A 14,605-nucleotide genomic window follows, 5' to 3' on the forward strand; every position below is an offset into this window, starting at 1 on the left:
ACATATGGCAATAAAAAGTAGTTAATGAAAACCAAATTAGTAACACACACAAAGGTGGTTTAAATAATCACAAATTAAAACACAGAAAAGTTGAATCTAGTAGCTAATTTAGAAGTTGAATTTAGTAACACACGCAGCTAATTCAAAAGTTGAATTTTAATAACACACGCAGCTAATTCGAATGGTGAATTTAAAACACGCAACAAAATGTTGACAATTACATAGGCTTCAGACACTTAGCTCTGGTTGAATAACTTTAATAATTCGTTCCGTTTTTGTACAAACTGGAAAATTAACCGAAACGAAAGAAAACAATTTTATTGAAATGTTCGTAGGTGAACAGTAATTAGTTCATCAATGATGATGATGTTATCAAAAACTATCTAATTCGTTGATGACAGTGACGCAAAGCTTGTCAAACATCGTAACGGCTGCACGTGACATAAGACATCAAAGAATAGGGACAGGTATATTGTCAAGTTAGTCACCTGTCATTCGGATTACTCAGAACGATCCATCACTTACAGATCCAGTAACAATACACATTACCTTCAGGCGAGTAATTAAGTTTATGTTTCTCAGTAAATTAATGAGAGGCCTTCTAGCTACCGAATCAAATCAAATACATCATGTTGGCTCCAGTGGTTAGATAGGTTTTCGTAACGTACATTACCGATTTTGTACATTCATTAATATACAGGATGCATTGTTTTAGTGACAAATTGTTTCTGTCAGGTAAACCCGATTCTTATTAGATGACGAAGTCGTGTTACGGAATCATAATACCAATAAATGATAAATTATGTTCGACGAAAAGGCATATCATTATTACAAGCTAATGATGGCGGCAGTCTTAGTATTAAAGAGGAAAAGGCCAGATGGTACACACATATTGAAAGCATATACAATATATCATAATCTAGTTGAGCATCCCAATGACCCGATACCCCCCACCCCACCCCAGCAAATAGACATAAAATAATGTACTAGCCCACAGATAATTAATATATTTATCTCGGATCCATAAAGTTGGCGGTGTGATATATTCCAAATTAGAAGTTAATGTAAAATTCAAATGGCCGTCATGATCATTACAGTTTTCGGTAAGTTAGCTATAGACTGTATATGGCCCTAAAATCTATCAGATATTGTATTCAGGCACAACGTCTTGTTACATCCAGTGTTGGGAAAATAAATTACTTCTGTCGAAAGTTCATTCCTTTTTTATTTGATCTTATGTTACAACATCTTACATAAAAAAATACCTATAAATCATTATTTTAAATAATGGATGTTATTCTTTCAAGATTAAAGATGATGGTAAAATACATTAGTTTCAGATTACGTATCAGTAAAGCGGATTAACTAATAGGTTACGGAGGCGCGTTTATTATAAATACATATTACATTGTTTTAAATGAAAACGATAACATTTTTTATACATTTGGTGCCTGCAAATTCCATCAAAACGCTTCAGTAAAACCGAAGAATTTATACGATTGAGAATGGTATTGAGAGAACAATTATATAAAATTACTCTAGGGAAATTGTGTTGCTAATGGAACAATATTAACTTTTAAATATAAAAATATGATAATGGTAAAAAAGTCCATGCACAAAGATGTTATATATTTTTTCTTACCTTATGAAGATTGTTTTTCACCAAATAAACTCCACTAAACTTGTGTTTTATAATATCTGTGTCTTCAGCTCACGCTCATAAACTAAAATAAACAATACGTTATTTGAATATATATATTATATTAAATAATTACCGTCTATATTATGTCATAGTTTATAGTGTAATGGGTGTCATATTATTGACATTGAAGGTGTCAAATCAGACGTGACATTTTCAACCCATAATATTACTACTTCCTTTTACGAATGAATCAATAGCAGACATTACACAATCGTTAAACCCCATTTGGCAACATTCTAAGACAACACAAATTCCCATCCTCTAATCTCATATTTACTGTCAAAATCACACTTTAATAAATGAAATTATAATACAAGAAAAGTTATTACAAGTATCATCGCAACAGCTTATCATGACAAGTTTCGTGACGAATAGAACAGGTATGCTTTCCGTTATAAAATATGAAGACGGGCTTGATTTTAATTACCTGGCAAGATTGTGAAAAGAGGGGGGGGGGCAATGGGTTTAAAGTCCGCTTGACACAAACTTGGTCATTTCGTGATTAACATAATATAGTACGGATATATTTCAATAAATCAGGTGTACATACCGCGATTTAACAGTGAGAGGAAACCGGAGGACCCGGAGAAAACTCACGCGGTTGGGTAGACGACACTACTCCTTGTGACATACAGGCTTAGGGTCGAAACCACGTCATTTTTGTCAATGACAGAACTTATGATCTAAAGAGCAGCTTTTCGAACACCCAACCGCCCGGAGATTAAGGCAAGACGGAAATATATCTACTGCATTATGAATCATAATTATTCATACACGTATTATCATTTTAAGATATTATCATATCAAAATAAACAGGTTTAGCTCGATTGGTATTGAATGTCACGAAACCGAAAGTGACATTAATGAGTATATGAATATTCAAAAACATGTATCGACGTCACGTAGGTATATCAGGTATAATATTTAGCTATTCACCAGTTAAACGGCTGCCATCCAATTGAAGACAAACGTCGAATATCAGATGCAAAACGTGAGGATGACGTAGTTGTATATAATGTTTAGAAAATGTGTTCTGGGTAGAATCCCACTTGAAACATTAATAACTGCTATCGACTAACACTTTTGAATTGATGAAAATAATTATAACAAATATTATACTCCACAATGGCATGCAGCATAATTATAGCTTCTGTTATCAAAGGATTCAGAAATGTATCAGTGTATATAAATGAAAACTTGCTGGTGTGGGTTTATAAGACATAAAACAGTGTGACATATATATAGTGTATGTAATGTATATTTATAGGTTATAAAACCCACACTAGCAGGTGTTATAAGGATGGTTTTAATTGGCATACTTTGACCCCACTACACAATCGCGTTAAAAGGTAGAGCCAGGAACTGGTCGAATTTAGTCTTTAAAGAAACAGTTCGACAGAAGACCACGAAGAAATGTCTGTTTTAACATTTAAGAAATAAGGTGGTAGAAATGACGAAACGATTAATGCAAAATTATGTAGCTTTATAAAAAAAATGAAAGTAGTAAATATTACCGATGATACACACCCCATCTGATTAATCCAGATAATAATCATGAAATCTCTTAATACCCGTAATTTGGACGCAAATATCAAGCAAGATACAGACAATAGTGTAATAATAAAGATTGAGCATGATATGCCTAATGCACGGTATCACCACTACTTATAGCTTTAATTACAGAATGTTAATTAGAATTTATACCTCGTATACTCTCGACGTTTCTTCAAGAAAGTGCCTTTAAGACCAATTTTCCCACCCCACAGTTAAGTCGAATTTACATGATAACAATATATAGACAGACGTTACTGTATTAAGTGTTTTAAGTGTCCACGATAAAACATAATTAACTTAATACAATTCATAACCTCATCTTCAACACGTCTCTAAAACCCTTCAGATTTACAGACTCGAATAAAGCATTTACCACTTCTTAATTCTACAACAATAGACCGTGGCTATTTCGGACACTGGTCATTCTAGTACAATATGGACCAATCTGCTACTTGACTAGACTTGACCAATATTATTTCAGGTTTCAATGAGCAATTTATTAAAGCAGGACTGGCAATAGCTAGTGTAAACTGGGTGGCGTTATATTAGATCTCTGTGGATTAATATAAGAATAAGACGTCTCTGAGTATAGAAATTGGAAACAGTTAACACTAATTGAATCTTGAGTATTATACAGGTCCGTGGAGTATCAGAATCGTTATAAGTATTGTTTGAACAGGCAGTTCGACCAGGAGTTATGCTTTGTAGGTATTTAGTTTAAAGCAAGTGTTATGACCCTTTATTTTCTTAAAATAAATACCGAATTTATTTAAATCATATATTATTATTATGTTAGGTAACTAATTATATACGTATATCATTATACAAATACCATTTAATCAAGCAATGAGGTATAAATTGTTTGAACAGGCAGTGCAACAAGGAGTTGCTTTTGCTGGTATTTAGTTTATTGCAAGTGTTGAGACCTTCTTTAAAATCTTAAAATTAAAACGGAATTAATTTAAATCATATATTATTATCTTGTTACTAAGCTAATAAAATAATCGTAAGAATACCATTTAAATAAGACGAGGGTAGCGTCCCAATGATGTTAAAGAATGTTGTTGATTTGACCAGGGTTTAATCCACATTAAAATATAAACTATAAAACATACTTATGCAAAACAGCTACTAATATATTTGGGTGACGTTTCGAAGAGTATTGCCTCAACGTTATCAAACTAAGAGCGGTGAGTGAAAATTCTTCGAAACGTCTCTCAAATAAATTAGTAGCTCACTAACACCATTTAGTAGCTGTTTTCCATAAGTATGTTTTATAGTTTATCGTTCTGTCCAGTTACTAAGTGCCTTTAAAATATCACATTAATATGTATCAAGCAGTATTATGACAAATTTAGATCAAATTCTGTGAGTCTGATATTGCCGTATTTATTGAGAATTAAAACAAATTAAGAATGGGTGAATCAAGCCATTCTCGAAAAACATAACGATTTTAAAAAAAGACAATTACTGATTGAAAATAAAATTGCTCCCACCCTTAATTAAATTTCCTCGGTTACAGCAACTGTAGATCAAAGATAACGACGATGGAGTTAACGGACCAGTGTGATAAACAGAAAACCTCATCCTGTGTCAATATATTACCACAAGACAATATCAATAAATACACACAATTCACACACCCTTTAAAACATCGCCATATTGCTTGAGAAAAAAACTCAAAGATTCTACAAGACATGTCATAATATTTGACCCTGTGACCTGTGTCCACCAACCTAAGCCGCCAAAAGGACGATTGTCATATTGTCTCGAAATTCTTTTCTAAAGAAAAAGAACTATTTTTGAAGATGTTTTCAGAATGTAATACGCGTATCATACTAGTCATATTGTTGGTTTATGAGGCCAAGTGACGAAAAGTCTGTGTTTTACAACCCAAACAAGCAAACGTGGACCGGACGTAAACATTGTAGGGTTTTAGCACAGACCAGTCTTACGTATATTAATAATTATAGACTAGGATCAGATAAAATAAGTTCATAAACAGTCTTGGGTTTAAGATTGGATTTGAGATTATCTCGGTGGTTTGTAATTTGAATCAAAGCACAATCTGATTAAAACACGGGTCCTATTTTGTTTCATTTTTATAGTTAAAAATGTCGTTTTACTTGTCTTCACAACACTACGATCTGGAAGAGTTGTTATATAACAGGCGTTCTAGTTGATGTGAGGAATTAGCCAATGAAACGGTCTGTTACGGCGAGTTCTTGGCGTGCTCTGCACGGAACTGTGGGTAAACCCCTAGAAACACCAACGCTGATTGGTTAATCAATATCTGACGTCCTAGGGTCAAAAGTCGGTCGTATGACCCCTGACGCGACCGCCCAGTACAACAGGTCAGATCTTTATGTAGTGTAGGCCATCGAAAGTATAAAAAAAAACGAAACGAAATATAGATCTGTATTTTAATCAAATTGATGAAAGCGTGTCTTAAAATATCTAACAAATTTCAAACAGACAGACATAAGGAAACGAAGGTATACATTCTCGATCACTTCCTATATCTAGACGAGACAATTTGATTTGGGTGGTGCAATGGAGTGGATTTATGATCAAACATTTACTTTTCACGGCCTTACAAAGTACAAACACCTCCTAAAAAGACAAGCGAGAAATAATCTTTAGCGTCGGTATTAAAAACACGATACACTTGTTCATTCTTCCAAATATTATGTTGACATTGAATGTTGTGTTTATTGACATATCGCCATATAACATGCTATGATGAACGTTTAATAACTCGCGTATTTGTCTCCAGATTTCCTTTGTGGACAATTCCCACACAAAATTCAACTCACTTGTTTCAGATAATATGCAAAAAGTATGCTTGTATATCGTTTTCTGACGCCATCACAAAAGGATTTTGGATGTTTTAGTTTTGAAATTTTGTGATGTCAAGCGCTCTGTGATATTTATTCACGGGCCATAAGAATGCTCCCTCTACATTTTACAGATATTGATGTACATTCCGCTTCTATGATGGTAAATGTTTGATTACGATTTTGTCGAAATGCACACAAGCATCGCCTTAGAATTGTTTTAAACATATTTATAAAATACGTTAAGGTAAATGGTTGCGTGATATCAGGCGTGGTTTGGTCACGTTAATTTATTAAATGCAATGTTTATTAAGTAAATACAAGCACACATATAGCATACAGGTAAAAATCTAACATAAATTAAATCAAATTTAATGGCAAATTTGTGTTTAAATTTAAAACGAACAGTTAACTTTTTTGATAATAAATATTTGTTACATATTTCTAGAGAGTTTTGGAACAACACGCAAAGTAAATAATAAAGAAAGAATGGGACGGTGGTGGTGCGTCATGTAGATCATGCTTAGTGTTCTTGGGATTTGTTTTGAACTATATGCACACGTCATTGCAGCCATCTTGGAATTGTGACGGCATATCAAAAATCTTATCCGCACTTACCAAAGTATAAGTTTGCCAAGATTCATCTCGATCATAGTTGAATTGGCGGTGTCTTAGGCGTTTTATATGAAGAGCGCCGCTCCAAAAAGAACAAAAACAACAGCAAAAACATTACCAAGTGTATGCAATCAATTCCAGGTTACAAAACAATACAAGATCTATGTGGCCTTTTGGAGTTTGTCCCCCATGTCCAAAAATCATGGATTCCCTTTCGGTTTCTGTGCGGAGGTAATCATGTTGAGTAATACTATAAGATCGATGTTTTGTACCAACAAAAAGGTCAGATCATAATTTATGTACGTAAGCGAGAAATTACTAATTCCAACATGGAGCTTATATTTTTTTTATTTAATTGATTGTATCGGTTGACATTTTAAATTATATTTTCCTTGTGCCCAAATACCATTGGGGATCATTACTCAACGTCATTATGAATAATTAAAACTGTTCAGGGATACAAATTACATTGCCTTATCTCAATATGCCTTTATTTAAATATCTGTTCAAAGACAAGATGTAAATAATTAAATAAAACAAAACCTGACTCTCATTAAAATACAGAACTAATTAAACTTTGGTGCTAATTGGAAGTTGAAGACAATGATCGCATGGTTATTTCTGGTTTAAATAGAATTGAAATAGAATAATTGACGAATGGATTAACAGAAAAAAAAAATGTCCGTGTAATGTAGCAAGGTGCAATTATGAGTTTCTGAATTGATAATGTGGATCTCATTGGTTTCTGAAATAGATAAGTCATCAGCCTTATGTAGACAGTAAGCATAACCCGCATTATGCACAACAGCTATATGATGTTAATCTTCGTGTTTTGTTTTAGCAGGAACTATATTAATAAATTGATCATGCCCTTTCAATTTTGTGTACTTGATAAACCCTTAATTAGGATCTATTATACATGGTATGTGTATGCTTCGAATTGGAAACGTTCCAGAAAATGGGCCGATTAAAAATACCTATCCTATATATTATATCAAAAGAAACAGATTACTGTAACCTGCAGCCCCTGGGTAAAAGACTGCAGAGACACAAACTAGGTCATTTCGGATCTAACATACGGTACAATTTTATTTCAATAAGTCACACTGGGGTTTTAGCGGTGGGGTAGGGGGCGATAATCAGGAGAAATTCCACGAGGTATGGAACCCGACCAACTCATCGTTCGAAACCACACTACTTGACATCCAGGTAACATTCCCCCTTTGATGTTTTAAAACAATTTAATTATTTCTATCGTATAATTTTTATCGTATCAAATGTTAGCTTGTGTGACTGTTCCCGTTTTGATTGATTAAAATCGTTGACTAATCAAAAAAAGTCAAACATGAAAATAATTCCTATCAATTAAAAGACAGTCTTCAACGCGTTTAAATGTAGGTCATGATCAGACGATAGCTTTGTTTTCAGAGCGTCCTGATAATGTACGTTCGATCATTGACCTGTATTATAAGGTCCAAGGCTCGATATACTGGACACAAATCATGACACGTCATCATCATTTCGCAGTAAATGACCTCATATTGAAAACTGCAGAGCGATAAGAAAAAATTAGGGATAGTATCTTATTGTGATTCGAATTAAATAAAGCGTGTAAATTATGGCTTCGTTTAACGAATCATTACGCAATGATCACATGGTGTATGCAAAAGTTGTCAGGGTTAGTTTGGTCGCAATGTCGAGATTCGATGTTCTCGACCCGAATGAAAGTACTCGGAATATTCTCTTGATTGATTAAATAATTCAAGGAAAAGGGTATTTTTTTTTAAATAATGGCAGGAACAAGCTCCCATCAAATCCATAAACGATGATAGAGAGTAATTAGTTTGGAACAGGGACGGTGGGTTGTTAATCAATCAAACTTGTAAAAGATATTTTGAGATTGCCTGAATCTATGTGCCAGTTTAGTCAATTTATTTCCAGAATAGTACCCTAGAAACAGCGAACTAATAAATCTAAGCACGCTTCTCGCATACTGGATGTTCGAGACAGATTAGTATACACACTCGATCACTGGATAATAGTGATACAACCCGATAAAACATTATATACATGGTTAATCTGAAGAAGGGGAAAATGATGCCAGAAATTCTAATCATGTGGAAACCAGTACGCTGATATACTTGATGGTTGGCTGAGTTAAATCTACAAATTCTAGATCACAGTGATTGCATACCGAAACGAAATGAAAGTTGTAATCAAGCGCATCATTCGATCTATCCGTGTAATCATTGATATAGTTCTAATGACCGTGTGTATTTGGCTAAAATTCACATTATGTTAGAATCAATAGTTCATTATAGCGATAAGTAAACCAGCTAGTTAGCTAATAACTGTCAATCAGGGTAAAGAAACGAAACGAATTAAACGTCTGGATTTTATATCGATTTGTATTTCGTTTCCGGGATTCTGAGAATTCTGAAATGGTCATTTGTAATCGACCGGTTTCCTAGGACGGTTATCTAAGGCAGGTAATTTGTCTAAATTTGTTAATGAAAAAGTAACGGAAGGAAGGACGGTTTTCTAATCATCCACCAAGATAATTTAATAGTTTTAAAACTTCTGACTCATTAGAAACAGTTCTACCGTTCCTATATATAAAGATACTTAGGACAGTTTCGGTCGCTAGCTTTGCGTCTTAGAATAAGGTTAATTAACTCGCAATTTCATCTTTCGATATTTAAGCCGCTTTGAGAAAAAAGGATTTGAAAAGCTGCTTTATTACGACGGCAGACGGTGTAATCGGATTGAAAGTGATTAAAGTGACGGGAGAAATAATTGATTTAGCACGTTAAGTAACGTAAAGAAAATGGGTAGGTAAAATAGACACCCCCAGCTACCACCATAGTCATATTTCATTAAAATTTAATCGTCTTGTAATCAATCTAGTTCAAGGGGGGAAGCGGTCTGTAAGGTCAGACTTTTTCTTTTAATTAACGGCGCAATGTATTCCTTTCCTCCCTTCACACGTTTAAAAAAAATATTGGTATAGTTATACGTTGAACATGACGAAGTCCAACGTCTTAATGTCTGCTCTAGAGATGGGTTCAGCTCGGTGGAAGCGGGTTTTAGATAAAACTATTCACACACACAATACACCGATGGATTATCCATATTGTTAAAATCGTGCAATGTTATAAATAATCCCCAATCTCCCTCTAAGTGTATTTAAAAAGAACAAATGAAACATTGGACAGTCGAGTGTGTTACAGTTTGAATATTTCAACTATTTGGTTAGTAAGCATCAAATATCCACTGATAGTAGCATTTCCAATGAAGACAAACGCCCCGTTAAATCCGCCGGTTACCAGCGTTTACTGGTAGGGTAAAAGAATAACTAAATGTTTCGTAAGCTTTCCATGAGCTAGAATGAAACCTGGGTCCGAGTTAGCTTCAAAATTATCAGTGGGCATTTATATTATAGCATTATCGGATCCAGAAGCATGGACGTGGGGATCATACCGGATTCTAACTCAAATATGCATGGCATCACCATCTTAATCCTATTAATACGTATCAATGGTCAGTCAGTGATTGTCCAAATGTTTTAAGAAACGTCAATACTATCATGGAGCTATATTTGTGCTAGTAAAATACAGGATGTTTGGTTTTATGATTACTGATGGTCTCTAATCAAACTAACAACAGCTGATCCAGTATTAACTAAATTATACATTGTTATAATTATCAATATTTACACAGCCACAATATCATACCAGGAATTATACTGACTGATACTTCATCTAAAGGCCATCTTCATTACACCGGTTGGTGCAGAAAAGTTGGAATTAAAACCCCATTTCATTTTATGTCTTCATCTACACCCATACTAACACATGTTATGATCAAACTGTCTTAATACACCCCTTTGTTTAGTTTCAAATTAATTGATGATCCGACCCCTTCTTCAGATACGACGCTACCTGAACATCTTAAACTACTGTATGGCTTATGGCATGGAACCTTTTTGTCGACAGTTTATTCTAAATGTATAATCTGTCACTTCCGTTCATTGTTCCGATCTATTTTCTTTGAAGCAACCTTTATATACTTTCCTCGCCATTGATGCAATCAGCTATTAGTCATGACGTATTTCATTTATTAAGACTTTGACTCTATACACAACACCTGCGACCGCTTCTCGTGAAAGCCAAATTATAAGACAGAAGTAATTTACAAATGTGAAAACGAAGAAGCGAATATTGTATTATTTAAATATCACTGATCGGCTATATATAAGAAAGTAATCTTCAATGTTGAAACAGCGGTGCAGGACAAATGATCTGGCAAGGGAAAACGCATTGTAGTTCGGATGGGACGAAAAGCCGAGGTCCCGCGTATCCCTTGGCAATTGGAATTCGATAGCAGCACGCTGTATAGCGTATGTCCGTCTTCATTAGCCCAGTCTTAGCAGAACAGTAAGGCGTTAAACCCTATTTCATTTCATTTATATGTTGAAGAAAGGAAATATTTCATTTAATTCCTGAGGTAAAAACAATGACATTTCATACCAGTTACATTTTTTAACAATTTAAACCCAATGTTTATGTTCGTACTAGACATGCGCTACAACCAACTCTTTATCATACATTTCTGAACAGGGAACCTTCTGGAAGAATTATCATTAATAAAACTATCAGTCTTTCAAAAACATCACTTCAGATTTAAAAGAGCGAAACTAATATATTCCCTAATTCTCTTGGCATTTCTAGTTTATGATGAACATACATTGTGTACGATGCTGAGTGAAAAAGCGTGCACCTTCAAACATAAAAGCCAGTAAACTGTGCCAAGCCGTCAAGATCAGAGATCATATCGTGAATATATATACAGTATATATCTTCCTAATTCTTTTGACATGGATAACTTAAGTTTAATACATCTTTAAAAGTCAGATACCACTGCTGTTGGCAAAGTAGGGACGACGATCTTGAAAACAGTTTTGTGGCGATGAAAAGAACAATCACCGGCACGGTTTTCATCCAATAAAAATAAAACCATTCTAAACAAGTACGGCGGTACTATGGACCAGAAACCGAGCATGGTGTCATCGTGGAGCTTTGACAAGTTATCCAAACTTGAAGTCTTTCAATCGATGTGCAATTGTCCAAGGACAAACAACACAAATGTCATGCCGATCGTATATGAATTGGCGGAACATTAGGGATTTTTTTTCAAAGAGGATTGCCCCAAAAGAGAGAGAGAGAGAGAGAGAGAGAGAGAGAAAGAGAGGGGGAGAGAGAGGGGGATTTAACATCCACTCGACACAAACTAGGTTATTTCGGGACTAACATATGGTTAGTGGGGTTCTTTAGCAGTGGGAGGAAACCGGGGGGGGGGGCGGATAAAACCCATAGGCGATCCTATTCCTTATTGTCTATTAGATATTGAACAGGGTTCAAAGTTGTTTTTACTCTCTAAACGTCTCTACGATCGGAAAAGTTCCACTAACTACGTCATTTCCGGAACTTGATAAGAATTATTATTGTTTTATCCTCCAACTGTTGAGGTTATGTGACATTTTGTGATCCATTTATGTTGGAAATTAAAAGGGAAATGAAGTCTACGTTAAAACGTTCAGCGTGGGCAAACATACTCTAAGTAATTTATTTTTTATCTGGTCATGCATTATGGGGTTGACTGACCCTGCAATAACATTTCAATAAAATATAATAATCTTTGCGTATGATTTTGGGATAAAGATTCTGATTTTCGTGAATTAACATTTGCCAGATGACAAATAAACCTATTGACATTTAAATTTGTCTCAGTTTTTAATTCGATAATTTCCTGATTCTATAATTCAATAACGCAATTTTAATTTCCATAAGAAACGAAACAAAATTATAACACATTTATCACGGATGTTTCTTAGCAAGCAGCAACATGATTACGTTTCAACACGTGTGACAAATTAAATTCTGTCCCGGATGTAAAAAAAACGGAAAAGAAACACGCCTCTCTTGATAAAGAAACTAGTTGGACCGGGATCAGACATAGTTTCCTAGTAGGTATGAAAATGAAAGTAACCTCGGGGGCAAGTCATGACCTTTTCACATTATAAATTTATATACACGATTCTAACATCTTAACCCATGTGTCCAACACGTGTATAAATACTCTTCTAAAAACATAAGATTACACATAAATTACAGACCTACTTGGTGACATTTTAAGTCCAGCAACCTCACAAACCAGTTCTAAAACTAATATGCCGTTCAGACGGTCATATATAAGCTAGTTTCCATGTTAGGTATGGCCTAAAGCCGTAAATAGAAAGAGGAAAGCTTGCAAAATCATATTCTAAATATGCAAGAAGAAGCTTCGGCTCTCCTAAGTCTTGTCTGCCATATCAATTTAGCGGAAGCACGTTAAAGAACCAACTTCAGTCAGTCATACGTATTCAGTCGCTTCGTTCAGGCGGCCAAGGTAAGTCAACTTATTTAAGACAAAGTTAAGCTTAACTTAAGCGTTGGGGCGACAAAATGTAGTTTTTAGAATACCTTGAAAACCGTATTGTTCATTTCCACAAAAAATATTAGTATTATGTTTTACATACGGTATCAAGAATGGTACAATGAAGAAAATGAATGCAATCGAAATGGCCGCTACATGTTAAGAAATGTTTGAACCAGAGTGGTCTAGTGTGCGAAAATGGCAATTTAAAGAAATTCACAGACAAATCATGTCTAGTTGTAATCCTGTGCAATAAAGATAAAAACTATGCCTTGAAATCGTATAAACTATCGGAAGATTTATTGTTTCAACTGTTTATAAGTTACAGTAGTTTTTACTCGGCTTGTTAACATTACATATATACAAACTACTTTATCACATAAAACCTAATGAGAATTTTATAATAACAGATCTCACAAAGTCGTTTTTTACTGTCACATTTTACATTCCTCTGTGTTATTTCTGTGGGCGGATTTTCTAAATTACACTTAACAAACACTTAAAATGATTTCTAGCCCAGGAAGCTTACTTTCTGTATACAGCAATAAATATCAGTAGGGTTTTTTGGGGATACACGCATTGCAAATTGGAGCGAGCAAACCCATTACCCAAAAGTAAGAGATAATTATGCTTGAAACATTCTTCGATACGATTAACAGAGGGACCTTTTTTCGTTTCGTTTTTTATTTAGTTTTACCGTCTTCAGTAGTAGAGGCTATCGAAAGTGTAAAAAACGAAACGAAATATAGATTTGTATTTTAATCAAAATGTAAATATTAAAATTATTTTAGGTCAAAGCTGGGATTTGAACTAGGGACATCCTAGTTTTGAATTTACAAAAATTAACTAGACTTTCGAATAATAGAAATAAAACTTGTAAATTATTCTGCCAAACCACATCGATGAGAAAATCAGATTCAGGAAATCTGTAAACATTGGCAGTGGTTTGGCAGTGTTACTAAAACAATCTTTATTGTCACTAAAGGAAAATCCAAATATTTAGGCACTATCCCCGAAACATTGGAAGCTGTGGATCTACCTCCGTTGAAAGGTAAATATAGTATAATTTTGACAAGACACGAGTGCAAAATGTAAATGCATATCGCAGCATGAATATTTAATATGGTTTCCAGCGTGTTGCTGATTTTAACATGTTCATATGTTTATGCCATCATGTCCAAACGTTAATACAAAGGATGTGTGTAAATGTATATATGTTTATAATACTGAGAGTCTGGAATAAAATACATCCATTTGTGGGAATTTTAAAGAAAAATCGAATCGCTTTAATGTAGTTGTGCGTGTTAAAATACATACACAAAATGTACTATTGCCATACATGTATCTTGCGTTCACATTTGGATGGGTAAATCTAATAGAGATGAAATGAGATTCCATGCAATACCTTCCTGCACCGACTGGT

The 14,605-nt window shown here is 34.3% G+C and overlaps 1 protein-coding gene across 3 annotated transcripts in view; it reads right to left on the reverse strand.

Annotated features, from left to right (window-relative positions):
- Nucleotides 1-14,605, reverse strand: part of LOC126821976 (uncharacterized) — a 113,121-nt gene that overhangs the window by 27,449 nt on the left and 71,067 nt on the right. For 2 of the 3 annotated variants that reach the window (XM_050550657.2, XM_050550656.2), the window contains exon 3: nucleotides 1,643-1,724. The gene's annotated coding sequence lies outside the window, so the exon portion shown is untranslated. Of the gene's footprint in view, nucleotides 1-1,642; nucleotides 1,725-2,252; nucleotides 2,282-14,605 lie in introns of those variants that run through there. The other variant, XM_050550659.2, reaches the window with a different exon arrangement.

The sequence above is a fragment of the Patella vulgata genome, chromosome 5 (assembly GCF_932274485.2).
Source record: "Patella vulgata chromosome 5, xgPatVulg1.2, whole genome shotgun sequence".
Lineage (NCBI taxonomy): Eukaryota > Metazoa > Mollusca > Gastropoda > Patellidae > Patella > Patella vulgata.